This window comes from Chrysochloris asiatica, unplaced genomic scaffold, assembly GCF_000296735.1.
Source record: "Chrysochloris asiatica unplaced genomic scaffold, ChrAsi1.0 scaffold00075, whole genome shotgun sequence".
In the NCBI taxonomy this organism is placed as follows: Eukaryota; Metazoa; Chordata; class Mammalia; order Afrosoricida; family Chrysochloridae; genus Chrysochloris; species Chrysochloris asiatica.
This window is the reverse complement of record NW_006408593.1, coordinates 15,611,711-15,619,534: the sequence shown is the minus strand read 5'-3', so window position 1 is coordinate 15,619,534 and position 7,824 is coordinate 15,611,711. Positions and strand designations below refer to the sequence as shown.

The 7,824-nt window shown below is 38.1% G+C and overlaps 1 pseudogene; it reads right to left on the bottom strand.

Moving 5' to 3' along the window:
- Positions 1–4,441: 4,441 nt before the first annotated feature.
- LOC102814063 lies at positions 4,442–5,401 on the bottom strand (annotated as a pseudogene).
- Positions 5,402–7,824: the final 2,423 nt, after the last annotated feature.

Genomic DNA, 7,824 nt, shown 5'->3' with positions numbered 1-7,824 from the left:
TCAATTACTGTCCAGAATTCACAAATCCCCCACTACCACATACAGGAAGCTACGTAATTGGACAGAGAATGGTGAGCATAAATAAAAAGTGGTCAAAATTTAATAGTCTACCTTTTTTGCAGCAATTAACCAGTTTGGGCTCTTTAATATGCTTCATGGCCCCAAAAGAAAAAAAAAAAAAAAACATAGAGAAACAAAATAATTGAATAGATGTTAGTAATGCTGTTACTATAGAAAATAGTAGTACTTTATGTAGGCTAGAAGATGGATAAATAGCTAGTAGAAACAATAAGGTAGTGTAGGCAAAGATGATTGAGTCGATAGGAATTTATATTAGAAAGAGAATGTAATTAGGGGTTTGGGATGTGGAAATGATTTGTGTAAGGTTTAACTTGATCTTTTAGTAAGAATAAGGAAAAACAATGTATCGCTTATCTAGAAAAGGAGATTTCAGAAGACAAATACTTAATGGTCAGAAAATGAACAGGATATGGAAAGGTTAGGTGGGACATTACAGAAATACTTTTGTTAAGATTTTATAATCACAAGGTGAAAGAATGATATCATTAAAAATGTATAATAATTCAAGGGAAAATATCAAAGTATCAAATCATTATGCATTGTGTGACTTTAAGTATAAATAAAGACTGGTGCTGAGCCGGGGCAGAGTGATCTCCATGAGCCAACTACTCGGAGACTCCTCAATTACTTTGACTTTCGCCGATTCCGCGTCTCTTCTGAAGTCTCACGACCCTGTGAGAGCTGGACTCCCACAGTTTGCTGAATACAGCCAACAATGTGAACTAAAATTAAATGTAAAGAAAATAGAAATCCTCACAACTGGACCATTAACCAACATAATGATAAACACAGTAAAGATTGATGCTGTCAAGGATTTCATTTTACTTGGATCCCCAATCAATACTCATGGAAGCAGTAGTACAAAAAGCAAATTACATATTGCATTAGGCAAATCTGCTCCAAAAGACCTTTTTAAAACATTAAAGAGCAATAATGTCACTTTGAGGACTAAGGGGCATCTGATGGAAGCCATGATATTTTCAATTGCCTCATATGAATGTGAAAGCTGTACAATGAGCAAGAAAGAATGGAGAACAGTAGATGCATTTCAGTTAGGGTGCTGGTGAAGAATCTTGAAAGTGTCATGGACTGCTAGAAGAACAAACCTGCCTTGGAAGTATAACCAGAGACTCTTTATAAAACATGATGGCAATATTTCATGTCAACTTTTTCCCACATATTATCAGAAAGGATCAGTTCCTGGAAAAGCATTTCATGATTGGTAAATTATAAAAACATAGAAAAAGAGGAAGACAGCAAATGACATTGAGTGACATGGAGACTTCAGCAATGGGTTCGAACAAATGATTGTGTGGATGATGGAGGACCAGGAAGTGTTTTATTCTATTGTGCATTGGATTGCCATGACTGGGAACCAACTCAAAGTACTTAACAACAACAACAATGCTTTTTCCTAAATATGCAGACTTGCTACTCAGAGAAGGAAAAGAAACTTAGCTTACGTCAAATATCTAATAGATGACAAAACTAAGCCTAGAATTCAAAAGTTTTAATTGTAAGTCTAAAGCTCTGCCCTTTTGATGAGATATGTACAGTGATGCCAAAATCATTCTTGACCTAGAAAATGACGGAAACTAAATGGAGAGCCCCTGGAAGCACAAGTACTTAAGTACTTACCTACTAATTGAAAGATTGATGGTTTGAACCCACTTGATGTTTGGAAGAAAGGCATGGAAAAATGCTTCTAAAAGCCCCAGTCTTGAAGTCAATCCTACTCTTCATACAAGAGGTTCCCATAAGTTGTAATAAACTCAAAGGTAACAACAACAACAACAACCCCCCCCAATATATATATATTCAAAGGATACCAATAAACAGCCCAGTAGCCAAGAAGCTAAGTAAATGGTCCCTTTAGATTCTTTTAAGATCCGTGGTGACATTAAATATTCATTGGAAACTGAATGACTGAGTTGTCTAACTGGACTCAGATTCTACCATTGAAATGCCATGGTGTTATTCAGTGCAGTTGAATATGGGAATAGTCAATTGTGAGAATTAAAATTAGATTATAGCTGAGGTATTTTGGGTTCAGATTCACTTGTTTCTCAAATGTAATTTTAGGATGAATTAGTGTTTTATTGATGGTGCTATAGCACTAGACTGCTAACAACAATGTTGGCAGTTCAAACTTACCAGCCACTCTGTGGGGGAAAGATGGGGTTATCTGTTCCTGTAAAATTCAGTCTCAGAGACCCTAAAAGGGGCTTCTATGAGGAGGAATATATTTGATGGCAGTGGGCTTGATTTGGCTTAGTGCCTTGCTTTCAACCCTACTTATTTAAATTTTCATTTTATCAAAGTAATTCAGAAATTCTGGCATGATTCAAACTGAGTTAATATAGGAAAAAATTAAAGCAAGATACAATTTTATTGGGATTGAAAATGCCTTTGGAATAAAATTCAAATCATTAACAACATTTATTTTCACAGGGGCTTGGAGAAGGAATAAGGAGCTCTGGTAGCATAGTGGTTACAAGTCAGGCTGCTAACCTTAAGGTCAAAAGTTCAAAATGACCAGCTGTTCCATGGGAGGAAGATGAGGCCTTCTGCTCCCATAAAGATTTACAGCTTTGGAAACCCTATGTACGGTAGCTATGAGTCAGAACTGACTTCATGGAACCTAACCAACTAACCAAGGAGAAGGCATGGAGAATGAGCCAAAGGATCGAGGATAATGACATTTCTATTTTCATTTGTTATGTGCTCCTGCTGCTGTTAAATGCAGTTGAGTGAGTTCCACCTCATAGTGACCCTAGATAGAGCTTCTGAGAGCAGCTGGTTAGTTTGAACCACTGACTTTGTGGTTCACAGTACAATGCTTGTCCTGCAGGTGCCACTAGATGACAGAATTCATTTGAAATATCCTCCTCTATGTATGATCTGTATTCATTTTCAATATTAAGGAACTAGTCTCAGTAATAATAACATTCATTTGGCAACCTTACCATTTTTTGTGGGTTAATATTATAGAGATATTGAAATTAGAATTGGAAAAGATAACTCACTTATTTTAATTTACTCAACAGATATTTATTGAGCTCCTATGATAGGCATTTATAGGCCCTATTGATACATCAGTAAACCACATAGAAAAAAGTTCCTGCCTCATAATATAGTCTATGAAATGAGGCAGAAAAACACAATACATTACTAAACTACATTGTAGACCACAAGTTGATTGGTGCTGTGGAAAACTGAAGGGTGGATAGGAGTTATTTTGAAAGCCAAGATAAGGATGCTATGCTTTAAACACATAGGCAGTAATTATATGTGTCTGAGTATGGAATAATACCTTTATTGACTGTAACTCACGTGGAATTATTTACACTTGGGTAGACAAAGTCAACAAAATTCAAATCGCCAAGTGTATTGAATGGAATCCCCTTTTGAAATATACTGTTTACTCTCAGATACCCCCAGGTTATAGTCATCCTGTAGTCAGTTCACTACACGTACAACTCTGGTATTGGTTTTAATAAGAAAGCGGTCTCTATAGGGTGTCATCAGTGGCAACATTAGTAATTCTACCTTTCCATACATGATTGCTGCAGCATGGTCACCTGACATAAAAGGAACTCATCTAGTGGCAGAAAATAACAAATCAGGTTTTATCTCTTAAATTCCTCAAGTGATACATATCTATAGCCTATAATAATGGAGCCATGTAAAATGACGGAGTCATGTGTTCCAAGAATACCTACAGTAGAGTTTCTAAGAATTCACTTGTCTCTGCCTTCCCCACATCCTGTTTTATCATCAGATTGCCTGGGATCATCTTCCATAGCCTTCCAATTGATTCCCACTGAGAGTGATCCCATGCAACAGAGTAAAACTACATCATAGTGTATCCCATGCATCGACATTTTAGAAGCAGCCACATCTCTCTCTTCTTGGGCAGTTGGTATATTCCACCTGCTGCCGTTCAATAACCAACCTGTTGCCTACACTTGTGTCACCAGGAATTTTTAACTAGAAACAATGTTCTAAAAATGCGCTGTTCTTTTCAACTGAAATAGTTTCAGTAAATTCCTGTTCTTAATCTCAGAGTTATTTTTTACTTCTTTCTATGAAGGTTTTTCAAAACTTAGTGTAAATGTGAGTGTTTAAAAGAAAACCTGATTCCTCTCTTTCACTGATATCCATTGATTGTTGTATTCAAGTAAGGTAAAAATTCAACTGTCTTTAGTGAACTGCCAACTCCAAGATGATGAGGGATCTGAGGTGGAAAGAGCATTTCAGACATTTACAATAGTGCTTTCCAGTTGCATTACATCATTTTCCTCCTTCAATGGTCATTTTCAGAGTTCTTGTCTCAGCATATTTTGATTTATTTCACCTTCTAATATTTTTTAAGGTTAATGTTTTACTTTTCAACAGAAACCACCATCAATCTGGTCCACAACCTCCTCATGGCATTTTTAACTTCTTTGTTCCTGAAAGTATAAATCAAAGGATTCAGCAGAGGAGTTAAGATGGTATAAAATATGGCCACCATCTTGTCAAAAGAGAATGAAGATGGAGGTCGTGCATACAAAAATATACATGGGACAAAGAACATCACCACGACAGCAATGTGAGATCCACAAGTGGAGAGAGCTTTTCGCCGACCTTCAGAGCTATGAGTTCTCAGGGAGATCAAGATAAAACTATAGGAGATAAGCAACAAGGAGAAGTTTATGATACAGATAAACCCACTGTTGGCAACCACTAAGAGGCCAAGAACATAAGTGTCAGTGCAGGCAAGTTCTAATAATTGGTACAAATCACACAAGAAGTGATCAATAACATTGGGACCACAGAAGGGCAAGTGGAAAGTAAAGAGAATTTGTATCATAGAATGCAAGAACCCTCCAGTCCAGGCTACTCCCATCAGAATGCCACAGAGCCTCCAGTTCATGATAGAGGCGTAGTGTAAGGGCTTACAAATAGCCACATAGCGGTCAAAGGCCATGGCAGAGAGGACAATAATCTCTGCCCCAGCAAATAAGTGTTCAGCAAAGAGCTGAGTCATGCATCCCTCAAAGGAGATGGTCTTCTTCTCATAGAGGGAGTTCATAATCACTTTGGGGGCGATGACGGAGGAGTAGCACGCATCCAGAAAGGACAGGAAAGCCAGAAAGAAGTACATGGGGGAGCCCAGGAGGGTTGGGCTGTTGATGATGGTCATTATGATTAGGGAATTGCCCCCAACAGTTGCAACATAACTGAACAGAATGGCAACAAATATTATTTTCTGAACATTTGGATTCTGTGAAAGCCCCAAGAGGATGAACTCAGTTACAATACTTTGGTTTTGCATGATTTCCAAGTACAAGATTTAAGCTATCACAGTGAAATCTGAAATTATGTGAAGGAAATATTTGCCTCAGACCATTCTATGGTCTTAGCATAATCATTAACAGGTTGGTACATCCATAACCAAAATTATTGTATGTACTTCTGTTGGTGCTGAGAACAAAACATTAGATTTCTTTTTTAAAAGGCAATAATGACACAGGCAGAAATGAAGTCAAATACTTAACAATCAGAGTTCAGTGTTGAGGGAAAATACTCATATGTTGTAGGGTAGATAAATAGTTTTTATCTTTGTTGCCAGCTCTGATTAGCCAGTAGTGGGTACCTGGAGTGCATTGTTGAAAAAGATTCTGACTCACACACAAGCCCTGAGGAAAGGACTACTGCAATGTATTAGTCATGCATGCCAATGGCATGGCAAAGGTGCCAGGATATCTTGCATGAGAAATGCATCTCTCATCTGGAGACTGTTTAACCTACAAATAGAAGAGAGAACATGAAGTTTAAGATGCACTTGGAAATCAAGCGTAAGTCCTCAAATATTTATTTTAAAGTCTGAGCTCTGGAAAATAAGGGCCTATAGCAAAGTACTTATCTCTATGTTTGTTGATTGGTGCTGGATGTGTTTCACTGAGGTGGTTCTGACTCACAGCGACCCGGTTTACGGTTTCTGAGGTTGGAATGCTTTGTCAGAGTTGAAAGCCTCATTTTTTTCCTTCAGGAGAAACTGTTAGATTCAAACTGCTGACCTCGGGGTTAGTACTCAGCTCTTAATCCACTACACTACCAGGGCTGCTTTGAAGTCCTGGTGTGGTGTTACAAGACAATGCGCTGAACTGCATAGTTAGTTTGAACTGCAAGGTCAGAGGTTCAAGCTCACCAGCTGCTCCTCAGAAACCCTATACTGCATCACTATGAATCTGAACTGACTCTATGGGCCTTAACAACAACACCAAGACTGCTTTAGCTCTAAGCTTAGCAAATGAAAAGTACACATTAAGTGTTGGGATTTTTTTTGTTGTTGTTTACATCATATTTATAATGAAAACAAGCTGATAAAAATGATGATACCTACTTCAGAGTGTTGGGCCACTGACTTAGTGAAATATTGCAAAGAAAGCAATTGCAGAGTGCCTACTGTCTAGGATACAGTCCAGATAGGTTTAATGATCACTATGGGATAAAGCACTGGACAGCAAGACTGGTTTGAACCACATGGTCAGTGGTTCAAACTCACCAGAAGCTCCCTGGAAACCCTAAAGAGGGTTGCTTTGAGTTGAAACTGACTCAATGCCACTTAACAACAAGAGCATTAGTAGCAAACTCATGCTTTGAGGAGTTAATGATTGCATGGATCTACTGACCTAAACAAAATGGAGTTGGTTTAGTTATCAGGTCTCAAATGAGGACCCCACAAATGAGGAAGTTCAAAAATTACCTGAGATAGCCTTATGGTTCTAGAAAGAGAACAGGACAAGAATAGGATGTGCTTAAACCTTCCCAGATATTCATCTCAGGAATTAAGCGGATAGGACCCTAATGGCAGAATGTTTGAGGACGTTTATTTATTTGTTTCCCAGAGAATACTACCTTGATGTTACAACAGATTAATTGCACATCCAAATGTAACTTAACCTATATAATGTGCCTCCTCTTCTTAATGAGTGCGATGGTCTTGAGAAATTATTCTCCTGTCCTCCAGACTGCGGGCTTTCAGTTAATGAAGCTTGCCTTGGATCTCTCCCATGTCTGTCTCTGTGATTGACGACGGTGACAGGCAGCAAACCCTTGTTTCTGTTTGGCAACATTAAGGTCAACAAATTAACGAATGGATAATCTTTCGGCTGTAAAGCCCGGATTCATTCCGAAGGGTTTTTAATAAATTCTCCGCACCCCACCCCCTTTGTTCAAACCCTTTAATCATAGTTCCTAACCATTACTGGCCTGACAAACCTTTCCCCTGTGCTCCAGGAACCTACAGGCTAAGGATTGAAATTGTTGATTTCAATCTAGTATTAGAAGACCAGCCAAGAGGAATAGCTGAAGGCAAGAATTTCTCAACACATAAAAGAATATAACTTTAAGACAAACATTTCTGAAAAGACCATTAGCTTTGTTTGGGGCAATCACATCCCAGAATGTAAGGCCCTGTAACTCAGACAACAGAATGTAACGCTGCAGATAGACTGATACCTAGAGGAAATAAGAGTGTTATGACTCTAAGAAAGAGACCCCACTGAATAGTTTTCAACTTGTCTAGGTAGGTCTAGTTAAAAGAGATGGGGATAAGATTCTTATGATTCAATAGTAATTTTTAATCATGATTTATTGTGACTGTCACAATTGTAAAGGTAGAAGTTTTATAACAAAAATGGGGGAGTGGTTAATCTTACAGTTCAGAAACAGAGGACCCTAGCACCATCAAGG